This window comes from Mixophyes fleayi, chromosome 3 (genome assembly GCF_038048845.1).
Source record: "Mixophyes fleayi isolate aMixFle1 chromosome 3, aMixFle1.hap1, whole genome shotgun sequence".
Classification (NCBI taxonomy): domain Eukaryota; kingdom Metazoa; phylum Chordata; class Amphibia; order Anura; family Limnodynastidae; genus Mixophyes; species Mixophyes fleayi.
The window spans coordinates 114,722,447-114,738,724 of record NC_134404.1 but is presented as its reverse complement, the minus strand read 5'-3'; the positions used below and the strand labels follow the sequence as shown (position 1 = coordinate 114,738,724).

At 39.3% G+C, this 16,278-nt stretch overlaps 1 long non-coding RNA gene across 7 annotated transcripts in view; it reads right to left on the bottom strand.

Moving 5' to 3' along the window:
- Positions 1-896: 896 nt before the first annotated feature.
- The window catches only part of LOC142143911 (uncharacterized), a 182,475-nt gene continuing 167,093 nt past the window's right edge, over positions 897-16,278 (bottom strand). For 5 of the 7 annotated variants that reach the window (XR_012689597.1, XR_012689594.1, XR_012689595.1 and 2 more), the window contains 3 exons: positions 12,229-12,320; positions 1,081-1,151; positions 897-967 (listed from right to left, as the gene is read on the bottom strand). This is a non-coding gene — a long non-coding RNA (uncharacterized LOC142143911). The remainder of the gene's footprint in view (positions 968-1,080; positions 1,152-12,228; positions 12,321-16,278) is intronic. The other 2 variants (XR_012689599.1, XR_012689596.1) reach the window with 1 other exon arrangement.

Below are 16,278 nucleotides of genomic sequence, written 5' to 3'. Positions count from 1 at the left end.
AACTGAAACCCTGTATCCTGCATTTCATGTTTCTTTTAAATATTTTAAGTCACTTTTTCACAAAAGTCCATATTCTTGCATGATGAGTTTGAAACTAAATATGAGGGTAAATATTGTAGGCACTATTGAGAAATTAAGAGTGTAACAGACAATTTGAGAAACAGATATGATCATAATATTCATACCTTCTGACATTAAATGCATACATTATACTAACATAAATAGTCTTAGTACCTTGCTTTCTTTTAAATTTTTGCTGAATCCAGTTGGTTGGCTTTATGCAGAGATCACTTTTACTATATCATCTCCTAATGTTAGATAAATGTGTAAGTTTCATTATTGCAATAATGTAAACTCTATGGAGCTCTTTCAATTTAGTTTGATATGTAGACATTTTTTGCGGATGTGAAAGAAACACACCCTTTAGTGTCCAAAGTTCCACTTATTAGAGCCAAAATGCTGGACTTTGTGTGAAAGTGCGGAGTTAGGTGAGCAGGAAGAAAGGTGATGAGCCACAAACACCATAAGATTCTTCTAGCTAATGGCTGTCAGTGCGTACTGGAACATGTAGTTCCACAATAGCTGTAGTTCTAGTATAATGGAAAGGGGTCCCTAAAATACATGCTTATTATACAAAACAATAAATGCAAAAACACAATCACATTTTTAAAAATAAAGTTTAATAGAAATCACCGCAACCTTTCATTAACTGCTATAATATAAAATAAAATCTTCCATCGTAGTCCAATTGAAAATTCTACTTTTTATAGTCCAATTGTAAAAAAAAATAAACCTATTAGAGATGATGCTAGACTGCTCACTAAGAGTAACAGCACTAAATGGCTGTGTACTGAATTTACCGGCAATGTCAATAGCCGCTCCGCTAATAAGCGGTTTCCAAATCTAGTTGCACAGTGGTGGCTGAAGAGTGGGAAAACGCTTGGGATTGGCTGGGAGGCTAATGACACTATTGCAAGAGCAAATAGAAGAGAAATTGAATCGGTTAAAGGTTAAAATGTAACATGTTAACGACGTGAATTGTGAATTGAAGAGCTCCCTATGTTTTAAATGGCTACTTACCCTTTCATCTTATCATTGTGATGTATATGTTATATGTTTCTGAGTTGGTGTTCTTGAACTTTTCAGTGGCCCTAAAAAACAAATCATATATAATAATATTAACACATTTTAAAAATAGCATTTTTCTACATTTTGAGGTTCTTTGGTTTGCTATGGAGGCAGGAAAAGCTATTGATACTAAATATTACAATACCCATTCCAAAGTAAATACATATTGTATTTGCAAAGTATGCACAAGGGCCTACAGAAGCAGTGTAAGGTAAACAAATGCAAACAATCTGTGGCGGTATATATAGGACCATATAGTATATTCTGTAAAGCAACATAACGATCAAAATGAAATGTTATGAGAAACTATATTTGCCATGAATTAGTTTAATTACTCCCCAAAACAACTGGCAATTTTGGGAAAAAAGGCCTCTTGGTCATGAATTTTAAACAGTCCAATACTTTGGATAATTATCAGTTGACTGTTGATAAATGTGTATGCAGCCACTAACAAGGCCCATGACTGAGAGAGGAGCGTTCATGTTGCATGTAGAGAGGAGCAGTGTTATTATTGAGTTAGAGATAAGCTAAATAAGAGAGTGGCTATCAGTAATTGGCTGTGTGGTGCAAAAGACCACCCTGGAGCTAGCATCACTCTGCTGTTCATGCTATTCGGAAGCGGTCTATACCTCTATTTTTATTATTAGTATTTACTTTTTAAAACTTATAGGTTACAAGCTCCCCTTTTGGACTATGGCAGACCAAGTGAGAAAAAACATTTAGGGCCTTTTCTAGTTTTATTGGGTAACTTTTATTTCATTGGGGGTACATGTTTTTAATTTTATATTGGGTCACTTTTATTGGTCTCTATTGGGGCACTACAAGTGCAAGTAAACACTTGCACCTATGTGCATCCTGGTCAGGTGTACTAGGAGGGGCCCAGTGCTACGCAGCATATGCCTCTCTAGGTGAGTGGACCCGCTCATTTATACGGGCTCCCGTCTGGAGGACCGTGCTTAATGCTGGACAGGCTGCGCTGTTTTATACTATGACAGGGAGACACAAGTGTGTTGTCTGCCTGTTAATAGCCTTAAAACAGCCCAGCCTGTTTAGCATGGTGCCTTTTGTCACTAGTGGGAGTTCCCCAATGCCTTTTGGCACCCTATTATTGTGGTAAACTGCACAGCCTGTCCACATCTTGTAAGGATACATGTTTTTTTGTTTTTTTTTAACCCTTTATGATAAGCAAGATAACTCAAATAGCATAAGTTTTGAGCTATCTCCCCTGTCACAACCACCTCATTTTTGCTATTGATTGGTAGCTTGCCATGCAGTTTGGCAAACCACTGCTCAATAAATAGATATCCCAGTAAGGTCTCCAAACCTCCAATGCGGTTTGAGACTTGTGGTTTTCTTTCATGCCATTTGATGTGCGGTCCTGTCTTTATTAAGTTGCACAGTTTCAAGCCTCACATCAAATACAGTGAAAACCTGCGATTTGGTGAAACCACACATTAGTGAATCTCCCCACTTGTCTCAATGCCAATATTGATACAGAATTTCCCAATCCAGATGAAAGGACTGATCAGATGTAAGTATTCTTAGAGATGATGCTGTTTTGAGGTTGAAGAGGCTTCTTTATGGCTAACTATCTATGTATTCATTTCAATAATACTCTATTATTGTACAAATATAGCTGATACTATAGTATCACAAGACTATTATTTCTACCTATTATTGTATACTTATTCAGACTAGGGGGTAAATGTATCAAGCTGAGAGTTTTCTGGCGGGTTTGAAAAACCAATCAGATTCTAGCTATCATTTATTTAGTACATTCTACAAAATGACAGCTAGAATATGATTGGTTGTTATAGGCAACATCTCCACTTTTCAAACCCGCCGGAAAACTCTCAGCTTGATACATTTACCCCTAGGTATTACTACACTTTATAAAAACAATTGTTCAACATACGAGAGACCACGTAACCAAAAAGCACAGCAAAGTGTCCAAGCAACAAATAGAATAAAAAGTGAACAGCTGTAACTATATTTTTAATATATTTATTGGAAGGGGCTTTATAAGAAGTTTAACAACAAATATCCACAAAAAAAACAAAGGATGATTTATTACCATGTCTTGGGGAGTCTTATGGCCAAACACGTTTTAAATGTCTTCCTTCTTCAACCAAGAGAGGTAACGCTGTAGATACTAACATTTACCATCCCAGCAGTGATGACAACTGTGGCATTAGACAATGGCAGGTCGCGAAAAGTGAAAGTGAGGCAGACATGGCAAGTGGAAATAGAGGAACATTTACTCCAGACAACAACACTAAAATATTTATATATACTGTATTTGTTGTCACTAAAAGCACATGCCTGTTAGAGTTGCTGACAGATGGCCGCACACACAGGCCGACGGTGATCATCCGCTGACCTCATTTTTATCCATGCCCGTAAACTACCCAAACACCGTCAGTTGGCCATATACATGCTCACTGAATAATCAGCATAATAAATGTTCTGCAGGTATGGACGCCTTAAGGAAAATGTATTGTGTACAAATAACTTTAATAATCCCTTATGAGCACATTAATAACAACACTTACATGACACAGTAGGGAATAATGCGTTGGATGGGTGATTTGTCTCATCATTTCCCACATGAGGAATATATAATATGGACTGTTACCAGCTCATATACTTTGTCGTTTGCTAAGGGACAAACTGTTTACTGTCCAGCAAAACTCCTTCATATTAAACATGCAGCCTATGAAATATTACACATGGATTTTTCACTTCCTCCATGCCAGCTAAATCGCTATACATATCTCCTTTTATTATTCATTTAAGTTTCTCTTACACTACTAAACCCACTTGTCATGTAAAAGTTTAAAATGTTATCGACTAGAAAACTGATTTAAACTGATGGGAAAAGAGCCCACTGCCTCTAAGGTTACCATTTGTAAGCCTTTTACTCTGTTCTGTTTGGGGCCATTGTTCTGGGCAAATCATCCATTGAAAATCAGGCCCTCCAGCTCATTACAAATTCTTCATTGGAGGTGACCAAAAGTACTTCCTGCAGCCTGTTTTGGGTGATAATTACCTTCTCAGGCACCTTGTAAATACCTCTCAGAACCTGTCACATGCTCATGCCACATGCTCAAGTCACCTTTTCAGTCTGCACACTCACTACATCTTTACTATCAGCTTCCTCATTTTTTTTTATTAACTCCTCCTTCCCCACAGGGAGGCCTAGACTGTATAGACTCCATGTCGTCCCCAGAGCAGCAGGGGTTAATTTAGAAAGCCCATGTACTCTGCTACTTTGGAACAAAACACTTATTTCCAGTCATATCTTCCAAAGATGTTTAATAATAATAATAATAATAATAATAATAATAATAATTGTTATTCTTATAAAAGAGACTGAGAATATTTTTTATAGTGATACTGGGTTTCTTTCTGCTGGATAAAACATTTTACACTAGATATTAGGAGTACAGTGTTTTATTATAATAAGATGTTGTTGTCGATGTTAGAGAAAGCAGCCAAATGACTGAGATTTAGGAACCTGGAACACAAGTGACATTCAGATAAAACATTCCCATGTATAACAGTGAAAGTCTAGAGAAACTACAAATATGTTTACTATGTTTATCAACTACAAACTAACAGTACCCAAATAGCATTTTTATCAAGCAAATAAATATTTAATCAGAACGTTGGCATTCATAATAAAGAGGGCTTCTGTTGCAGGAAAGGTTAACAAAAATGACTGTGGAAGAAAAACACTGCAAATATACAATTTATTATTCATATGAATTTTGCTTTCTTTCTCTCTAGAATGTTTAGTCCCATATTGGTGAATGGAGCCCTTTAAGGGTTAATATAACTTGGCCAATGGATTTAATTGATCAAGAAGTGGAAAACCCAATGGAGCATAAGAAAAAAACTTTGCACAGAGAAAACTATCTTCTTTCAAGCCATGGTAAGTAAAGAAAGCAGCAGCTGGGTGATTTGCAAGCATGTAATCAGCTTTTGTCAAGGTCTATTTTTCCTGCCTTAAGGGTATAGCGATCTTGTTTTAAAGGTCTCAGTGTTTCACACCTCAGTTAAAAGGGAAGTGAGGCCTGGTCCTCTGTAACTACTGTAAGTACATCACACAGATCCATCCTGTCCTGTGTTTGAACTGTCATAATAACACATGTTACAATCATAGTTTAGTCAAAGTTGCATGGAAAAATAAATCAACTTTTCTAACTAGGAATAAAAGGCAGATATAAAAAGAAAATTAGGATTGTACTGGTGCATATGAAGGTCTTTTCTGTACACTTTTGCCATCTGCACATACAGTAAATGTTATCTTGGTTATATGGCATGTTTTGGGCAGCCACCCATTGGACCCATGCCTACAACTTAGTGGAGCCAAAGATGAGGTGCAGAAATTATTTTACTCATTACAGGAGCACCATGGGGTTACTGAAGGGCCTGTGCCACTAACTGATTGATGAGAAAGTGACTGCAGCTGAGAAACAGAAAGAGGGGGAGAAGGAGGCTCTTCAGACACCAAAGGTGACAGCAGTCAAAACAGGAGAGGCATAATAATGGACACAATCCTGCTGCTGCCTAGCACTACTACTGTGCATATTTATGAATGCTTTACAACTGCTGACTGACATTGAGTACAAGTATAGGCACATTACTACTGCTGCCTATCACTACTACTGTGCATATTTATGAATGCTTTACAACTGCTGACTGACACTTGGTACATTTATGGACACATTACTACTGCTGTCTATCACTACTACTGTGCATATTTATGAATGCTTTACAACTGCTGACTGACATTGGGTACATGTATGGGCACATTACTACTGCTGCTGATCACTACCACTAAATTATAATCCAATGAGAAGAGAAGGCATATATCCAACATTAACTTTAATAATTATATTGGGGATCACCACATCACTAATATACTATGCAATATCATACCAGCTTCATAAGTGATAAAAACATCTACATTTATTAAAATGTAAATCCAACTGTCTCACATGTTCTGTGTAGCAGTGAATTGTTTTGAGAATTATGACCCTTTTTAAGCCATGTACTAAAGTAGAGTAGTAAACATAGTACCGGGATAAAAATTGGTCTGAATACCTTAATGTGGAAATTGTATATATTATATGCTAAACAAAATTGGGCCTACTCTATACTGTGCTGGACACTATTGGAGTTACTGTATAAATTCTGTGTTGGACACAATTGGAGTTACTGTATAAATTTTGTGCTGAACACTATTGGAGTTACTGTATAAATTCTGTGCTGGACACTATTGAAGTTACTATATACATTCTGTGCTCAACGCTATTGGAGTTACTGTATACATTTTGTGCTGGACACTATTGGAGTTACTGTATACCTTTTGTGCTGGACACTATTAGAGCTACGGTTTACATTTTGTGCTGAATACTATTGGAGTTTCTCTATACATTCTGTGTCGGACACTATTGGAGCTACTGTATAAATTCTGTGCTGGACACTATTGGGGACATGGAACATGTAGGTACAATATTGTGGCCATTGTTAGATGTAATTGCCTGGCTTATATTCTGTCCAATGTATGCATCCTTCAAATAGATAATTGTGTAAGGAAATGCAGACACATCCCATGTACCAAGTCACACTCATATTTAAAGAACACTCCACCCAAAATGCTGCTTTCTGCTCAAGATGGGCTTTTACGAATAGTTCACTAGAGGTGTGCTGACAACTAATCCAGTTTTGCATTTTACTATTCCTCCTTCCAAAACTAAATTTTAAGTTTTGGGTGGAGTTCCCTACAGTCATGGCCAAAAGTTTTTAGAATGACACAAATATTTATTTCTGCTGCTTCAGTTTTTATGATGGCAGTTTGCATATACTCCAGAATGTCATGAAGAGTAATCAGATGAATTGCAATTAATGTCAAAGTCCCACTTTGCTATGACAATGAACTTTATCCCAAAAACAACATTTCCACTGCATTTCAGACCTGTCACAAAAGGACCAACTGACATCAGGTCAGTGATTCTCTTGTTAACACAGGTGAGAGTGTTGACGAGGACAAGGCTGGAGATCACTCTGTCTGCTGATTGAGTTAGAATAACATACTGGAAGCTTTAAAAGGAGGGTGGTGCTTGAAAATATTGTTCTTCCTCTGTTAACCATGGTTACCTGCAAGGAAACACTTGTAGTCCTCATTGCTTTGCACAAAAAGGGCTTCACAGGCAAGAATATTGCTGCTAGTTAGATTGCACCTAATTCAACCATTTATCAGATCATCAAGAACTTCAAGGAGAGAAGTTCAATCGTTGTAAAGAAGGTTTCAGGGTGCCCAAGAACATCCAGCAAGTGCCAGGACCGTCTCCTAAAGTTGATTCAGCTGCGGAATTGGGGCACCACCAGTGCAGGCAGGTGTGAGTGCATCTGCATGCACACAGAAGTGAAGACTTTTGGAGGATGGCCTGGTGTCCAAGCCATTTCTCTCCAGGAAAAACATGAGGGATAGACTGATATTCTGTAAAAGGTAAAGGGATTGGACTGCTGAGGACTGGTGTAAAGTCATTTTTTCTGATGAATCCCGTTTCAGATTGTTTGGGGCACCTGGAAAAATGCTTGTCCGGAGAAGGAAAGGTGAGCGCTACCATTAGTCCTGTGTCATGCCAATAGTAAAGCATCCTGAGACCATTCATGTGTGGGGTTGCTTCTCACAAGGGAGAGGGCTCACTCACAATTTTGCCTAAGAACAAAGCCATGAATAAATAATGGTACCAAAACATCTTACAAGAGCAACTTCTCCCAACTATTCAAGAACAGTTTGGTGACCAACAATGCCTTTTCCAGCATGATGGAGCACCTTGCCATAAGGCAAAAGTGATAACTAAGTGGCTCAGGGATCAAAATATCAAAATTTTGGATCCATGGCCAGGAAATTCCCCAGACCTTACTCCCATTGAGAACTTGTGGTCAATCCTCAAGAGGCAGGTGGACAAGCAAAAACCAAACTCCAAGCATTGATTCGGCAAGAATGGACGGCCATCAGTCAGTATGTGACCCAGAAGTTGAGTGACAGCATGCCAGGGCCAATTGCAGAGGTCTTCAAAAAGAAGGGTCAACACTGCAAATATTGGCTCTTTGCACAAACTTAATGTAATTGACAATTGACATTCATGAAATGCTTGTAATGTTACTTCAGTATACCATAGCAACATCTGACAAAAAGATCTAAAAACACTGAAGCAGTAAACTTTGTGAAAACCAATACTTGTGTCATTCTCAAAACTTTTGGACATGACTGTATTCTATTCCGAGCTGTGTTGAGGGCCCATGTCTTGATTACGGCCCAGGGCCAAAAGTAATCTTATACCACCACTGCTTGTGCTCTTTCTATATTTTCAGCAAAATGCTGAAGCTATTAGAATCACAGTAGCAAGTCTGCTTAGCTAACTAGCAAAGGGATGTTTATCTATTTTAACTTCTATTTTTCCACCTGCTATGTTTACTATTGTCATAGGCAGCAATAAGCTGCAAGGGTTGCAAAATCATACATACAATACTAGCCATAAATGTAATGCACATTCTGCATTATTGCACCCATTAACTACCATGGGTGCATTGGGTACAGCCGCTACAGGGCCTGGAGGTGAAGGGGCTGCCAAAGTGGAGTTTCTCTTCCGACCAGCGCATGTGGAATAGGCACATGGACATGCCATGTATGCTTAGTAGAGCACTTCTACTCTCTGCTCTTTTGAAAGAGCAGGTGGCCCGGAAGGTTAGAGTGGCATCACTGGGTTCATACCCAAAGTTTTCTATGAGGCCCAGCAATGAAACGTTCCTCCCCAATAGCTATTATTTGCCATATCCAGTGCATGCATATAGTTTTACAAGGCAGATATGCACCCTGTACCTGAACTGACTGCAATGCAACCAAGAATGTGTATTTTATATTTGACCAGTATTACCTGGTAGATCTGGTAGCCACAGGCATAACTATTTGTGTCAGTAATGGAGAGAGGGAGACAGAATAATAAGTCTTCAACAGATCAAGTGGTTATTTTATTAAAGTAAGCAATTATTCACAACACACTTCAATAATAGCAGATATATACAGTATGTAAACACTTAATGGTTATCCTTTCACAGGGCAGGTTAACTGGATTAGACAACTGCTCCTATGCTGTGCAGTTTTGGGCCACCCCTATCAAAGAAACAGAGCAAGGGAGTTGTTATGAGCTAGGCAGCCATTTGGAACCAGGCAGTGGTTAGGAGCAAGAGAGTAGTTTGGAGCCAGGAAGTGATTAGGAGCCAGGCAGTCATTAGAAGACAAGCAGTGGTTAGGAGACAAGCAGTGGTTAGGAGACAAGCAGTGATTAAGAGCAAGGGAGTAGTTTGGAACCAGGCAGTGATTAGTAGCCAGACAATGGTTAGGAGAAAAGCAGTGTTTTGGAGCTTAAGGAGTGGTATGGAGCCAAGCAGTGGCTAGGGGCTAGGGAGTGGTTAGGAGACAAGCAGTGGTTTGGAGGTTAAGGAGTGGTTTGGAGCCAGGCAGTGGTTAGGAGACAAGCAGTGGTTATGAGACAAGCAGCGTCTAAGAGACAAGCAGTGCTATGCAGTGTCGGACTGGGGCATGAAGGGCCCACCAGGGGACAGCAACGCTAGGGGCCCACCAGAGGGGGTGTGGCCAACCATCAAAGAGGCGGGACCAGACACTAGAGGGGGAGTGGTCAGCTCACAAAGGACAGCTAGCACAATAGTGTAGTATATAAAGAATGCAGTGTGTATAAAGAGTACAGTCTTGATCTGCACCTTAGATTGGGCAGAACAGTCACCAAAAATCGGGATTATCCCACTAGACCAGGCTTGACTAACCTGTGGCACTCCAGGTGTTGTGAAACTACAAGCCTTAGCATGCTTTACCAATATATAGCAGCCTATTGCTGGAAGGGTATGCTGGGACTTGTAGTTTCACAAAACCTGGAGTGCCACAGGTTAGCCAAGCCTGCACTAGACTCAGAACATTTGACAGACTGTCCTACCTGTTCTTGTCACCACCTGTGGCTGCTGGTTTCTTTAGCTGCGGCTTGTCTGGTTCCTGGAATGTTGAGGGGTCCTATTTGGAAAAAATAATGGGTACATTTAGAAAATTCCAACCAGCCCCGGCGTTAAATCAATAGGACCCACATTTAATACTTAGGACTTCCTCCAGCCCCAACATAAAAGTAATAGTATTCCCATTTAATAAACCTATTTCCCTCCCAACAGACAGCCCCTGCAATAAATTAATCACATTTACATATAATAAATATACCTATTTCCTGCAACCGTCACTGCCATTAAATAATTCATATTCACATTTAATAAATATACCTCATGCTCCTCAAACTCAGCCCCACATTCAATTAATAGCCCCCAAACCACCCCATCTTAAATTAATAGTCCCCACTATAAAATTAAATTGCCCCATCTTCACCCTACAAAGAAAATAGCACCCATTATTTAGCCACCACCTACCACACACATATTACATTGCCACAAGCCCGTTGTGCCATCACACACACATTACTGCGCCCCTTCATCACCATGATGTGCCTCCTTATAATCACACTGCACCCTCCATGCTGCTTTTGCTCCCCCCCTTCTCCTGGCTCCCCTTCACACACTGCCATACTGTCTGTGCTCCCCCTTCACACTGCCATGCTCCCCCTTCAGTTCCATGCTCCCCCTTCTCTGTTCTATGCTCCTATTTCTGTTCCATGCTCCCCCTTCTCTGTTCCATGTTCCCCCTTCTCTGTTCTATGCTCCTATTTCTGTTCCATGCTCCCCCTTCTCTGTTCCATGCTCCCCCTTCTCTGTTCCATGTTCCCCCTTCTCTGTTCTATGCTCCTATTTCTGTTCCATGCTCCCCCTTCTCTGTTCCATGCTCCCCCTTCTCTGTTCCATGTTCCCCCTTCTCTGTTCAATGCTCCTATTTCTGTTCCATGCTCCTATTTCTGTTTCATGCTCCCCCTTCTCTGTTCCATGCTCCTATTTCTGTTCCATGCTCCCCCTTCTCTGTTCCATGCTCCTATTTCTGTTCCATGCTCCCCCTTCTCTGTTCCATGCTCCCCCTTCTCTGTTCCATGCTCCCCCTTCTCTGTTCCATGCTCCCCCTTCTCTGTTCCATGCTCCCCCTTCTCTGTTCCATACTCCTATTTTTGTTCCATGCTCCCCCTTCTCTGTTCCATGTTCCCCCTTCTCTGTTCCATACTCCTATTTCTGTTCCATGCTCCCCCTTCTCTGTTCCATGTTCCCCCTTCTCTGTTCCATGCTCCCCTATCACTTACCTTTTCTATCTGCTTCTTCCTTTTCTTCTCCTCTGTCTTGCCGGCGCTCCTCACTGAACGTCTGGCGTGATGACGTCACGCCCGGCATTCAGTGCGGACGGAGCCAGCGCTGCGGTCACGTGAGTTTTTTTTCTTTTTTTTTTTCTATTAAAGTTTCTAGCTCCCCTCACCAACGAAGAGGGGAGCGATTCAGGGTCGGGGCCTACCGGTGGATAGTCCGGTCCACCGGCGGGCCAGTCCGACCCTGGTGCTATGTAGACAAGCAGTGGTTAGGAGCTTAAGGAGTGGTTTGGAGACATTCAGTGCTTAGGAGCCAAGCAGTGGTTATGAGAAAAGCAGTGTCTAGGAGACAATCAGTGGTTAGAAACTTAGGGGTATATCTACTAAACTGTGGATTTGAAAAAGTGGAGATGTTGCCTATAGCAACCAATCAGGTTCTAGCTGTCATTTTGTAGAGTGCACTAAATAAATGATAACTAGAATCTGATTGGTTGCAACATCTCCACTTTTTTTTAAACCCGCAGTTTAGTAAATCTAGCCCTTAATAAGTGTTTTGCAGCCATTCAGTGGTTAAGAGCTAGGGAGTGGTTTGGAGTCTGGCAGTGGTTAGGAGACAAGTAGTGGTTAGGAGCTAGAAGTGGTTTTGGGGAGCACTGGCACTTTCCAAATTTTGCTATAGAAACCAGTAATTTCTAGTTAACTATTGTCAGTATATATTGTATATAATATTAAATACTATTATATTATAGTTATGTTTATGTACATTAAAACATGATTAATACAGTACCTTATATGCCCATAAAGTTGAAGTTGAAATGTATTACCATGTCCTTACTTTTCTCTCAATCTCAGCATGGAAGTTTTTTGTATTAAAATTTTCTGAAAAAAATGCAGATTACGGGCCTGAGTCATTAAGGAGAGCAAAGCATAAAAAAGGAGTAACATTTGCACCTGGGCAAAACCATGTTGCATTGGAGGGGGAGCTAAATTTAAAATGTGGGGACAGATTTATAGTTGGGGTAGGACATGTCCTAGATCAACTTTAAATTTCAGTGTAATAATAAAGCTATCAAGTATTTGTGTGCTACATGGAAAAACTGCCAGTATTTAACTTATGTGCAAAATAATAAACTAATTTGCACCCCTTAAGTTGTAACATGGTTTGTCCCAGAGAACATTTACTCCTTTTTTGCCTTAATGACTCAGGCCCTACATGTTTACATACACAGATAGACAGACACACAGACAGACAAGTAGATCAATATTAAATATGCTGATAGGTTACATTCAAACACATAGGGGCATATTCAATTAGCTTTCCGGTCCGCGGGATCGCGCCGGAACAGCCGCAAAACGTAATCCATGTTACCACATCAACGTGGATTTTCGTTCGCAGCCCATAGGGTTGCGTACGAAAATCTGCATTAATGCGGTACCGTATTAACGGCAATAGTGCGCAGGATTCGCGGTAACGCGCGTTACCGCAAACCGGAAAGCTAATTGAATATGCCCCATAGAATGTAAAACTTTGCTGCATTATAAAAGTAAACATCCATCTAGCCTGCCCTTTTTGTGTGAGTATGTTTTTCATATTTTTTCTTTTCTATTGAGAGGGATGGTGTTTGTATGGTTCTGTTTAATATTTTCTATCTAATATTATCATTATTACATTGTAATTACATTTAAATATAAGTTTACTATTTAATACTAATAAGCATTACAAACGACATAATTCCATAACTAAAGTGGCTTGTAGAAGGTTGGTACTGCATATTTTAATGTGCTGATCAGAGTTGCATAAGTTATTAATCACTGTATGCATTTGTATGTCCATTTTTTATACTCTATGCAATGTTGAAGGGAAATGCTGAGGATTCAAGAAATTGTAAAAAAATATAAGAAATAGTCAGCAGCAAAAATGAACAATGTTCTTACATAGCAACAGTACAGTACTATAATTCATGCATTCCAAGAAACATAGTTTAATTATAGAATATGGTTTATAATTGTTATATGTTAAGCATATAATACTCCCATCAATGGGCAGTACACAAAAAAGGAAAGGTTATCATGTAACATGAACATCTATATCTGTAAATATAGCTAGTCATATTGATTACCACTTATGGAGCCTTACAGAATGTCATACATTTTGATAAGTCTTTCAGAAACAATATATTTAAGCATTCTCTACAATAAAACCCATATGACAATATGAAACTTGGCATAATAATATAGCTCTGTTCTTGTTTATTTTTCAAATAAATACATTTTTTAAAACCTCAACTCACTTTTGGCTCTATGGTCCATTTGGAAAGTACAAGCGTTTTTTGGTTTTTTTTACAAAATAGTCTTTTTTTTTTCTTAGTGTCCATCTACATGTAAGTTAGTTACTTCACTCATGAAGTTGTTATACAGTGCCATTATATTACAGAGTGGTTGTATATTACATTTAAAGTATGCGAAAAAATATGTAACCCATCTAATTCATATTTTCTATGCTGTACCGTGTGTGAGTGTGCAGTACTTGCCTCCAGGCAATTATAGCCCATAGATGTCACTCATATAGACAATAAGGCCACGCTCATGTGTTGGGTGACACATTGGAATGGGATCTGCACTGAAAGAGATCTTTAGCACCTGCAGGAATTCCAGAACCACTGGAATTGTTTCCACTCCAGTAAATAGGAACATCCTGACACTCAGATCTTCAGGAAGAAAGGGTCCTGGAATTTACAGTATTCTGTGCCATTAAAGTTTGACAGTGGGGTGCTGACAGTGGGTGTAAGTACAGCAGTGGCACTACAATGCTCTGCACCTGTTTCCATTTTAGTAGCTCATTAAAACAGATGCCCAATCACAAAATTCCTGTTCAGTTACCAAAGTGATATTAGGGCATTTTACATACATAAAGATGTCAGTATCAATCCATAAAGGATCCTAATGAGCTTCATCCTACTGCAGATTTTTGTAGATAATGTCAACTAATTTGATGTATTTTACATTATGGTTTATTACTTGTATACAACTATACCCATTTGCCATTCCAAGATTGCAGACAGTGATTTCTCTTAGTTACAGAAGTTACCGAATCATTGTTTTTGATTTATGGAGATGAATAAACTGCCTTTACTTTTCATGCATGTAATCTATAATGAGTAAAAGTTATTTCTACAGACTTGTCTATTAATTTTCACTGTCTATTACTATGACCCATCCCCATCATACTCACTATAGTTCTTCCCATAAATTACTGTTTATTATAGTCATTCTATATGTTGATGCCATGAACATTTTAAGTTTGTGAAAGAACCTTCTGTAAATCAGTTAAAACAAAATAAAAAAAATGCGTTAGATAGGCACCTGGGGCCTGATTCATTAAGGATCTTAATTTAAGAAACTTCTTATTTCAGTCTCCTGGACAAAACCATGTTACAATGCAAGGGGTGCAAATGAGTGTTCTGTTTTGCACATAAGTTAAATACTGACTGTTTTTTCATGTAGCACACAAATATCAACTTTAAATTTCAGTGTACAAATAAGCTATCAAGTATTTGTGTGCTACATGAAAAAACAGTCATTAACTTATGTGCAAAACAGAATGCTAATTTGCACCCCTTGCATTGTAACATGGTTTTGTCCAAGAGACTGAAATAAGAAGTTTCTTAAGTTAAGATCCTTAATGAATCAGGCCCCTGGTTCTATATGGACACATGGGTATACTCTAAATATTTTTTTATATACTGAAGACCCTGTGGTAATTTTTTTAAAAAAATAATTTTTGTGGTGGTACATTTCCCTTAAAGTAAATTTTAAACCTTTAACACTGTTGCCAAAGTTGATTTTGAAACAAAAATCCATGTAATTTAATGGTAAAGTAGGTGCTACACTGACTCCTACATGGTAACTAACCTATATACAACACAACCCAATGAGATACATATTGCAGCGGACAACGGCAAATACAGTGTTAACAGAAAGAATTTAGCTGTAGTAAACTGCCCAGCAGCACATTAGGAAGTTTGGCCTCATAAGAATGAGTTGCGTTGTTTGTTCCTCCAAACTGCAGCTGTCCCTCTTTTTGGTGGCTTATTACACATGGGTTCCTAATGAATGGGAGTCGCTGTTATACTGTACGCCACACTTACAGGATCTATCTCGAAGCCCACCACAGTTTCACTCATCAACAGAAGGGCAGTAACATCATAATTCTTACTACAAACAGGAGAGGATAAAGAAGGGTTCTTGTTGGAGGTTGACTGGGTATGCAGCGTGTCGTGCCTCCAGGGTATATGGTGCCATCTCTAGCTGTTGTGGTCTTTGGCCTAGTAAGGTAACAAGCAAATATTGTTCACTCTGTGTAGCACACTGTAGGACTAAAATGACACCAGAGTCGTAGGGACGGACAAATATTTTGTGCACTAGCACAACTGAGCTGATTGAGAAATTAGTAAATAAAGTATAAAATATACAAACTCCCCTCAATGTTAATCCAAATAGAGAGAGAGCATGAACTTAATGCGCAGGCGTAGTACTATTTATTGCATCATTTAAGTCACCAATTGCTGACATAAATACCCCTTTGAGTGTCTGTCATCCCTCTATCTCTCCTGCACCTGATCTTTATAAAACCACCTAGTCCATCCACACAGGGTGGTTGCATTGACCTGACCTTACTATACATGTTATATCCAAACAAGGTCCAATATGTGAATCGCAGGTGACATAAAGCCGCAGGGTGGTGGCAGGGGCAGGCTGGGTTGGGGGGCAGGGGAGGGCATCTGACCCCCCAGCCTGAACCCATAGTGGGCTATCTTGGGCTGGGTCACTGGGCCAC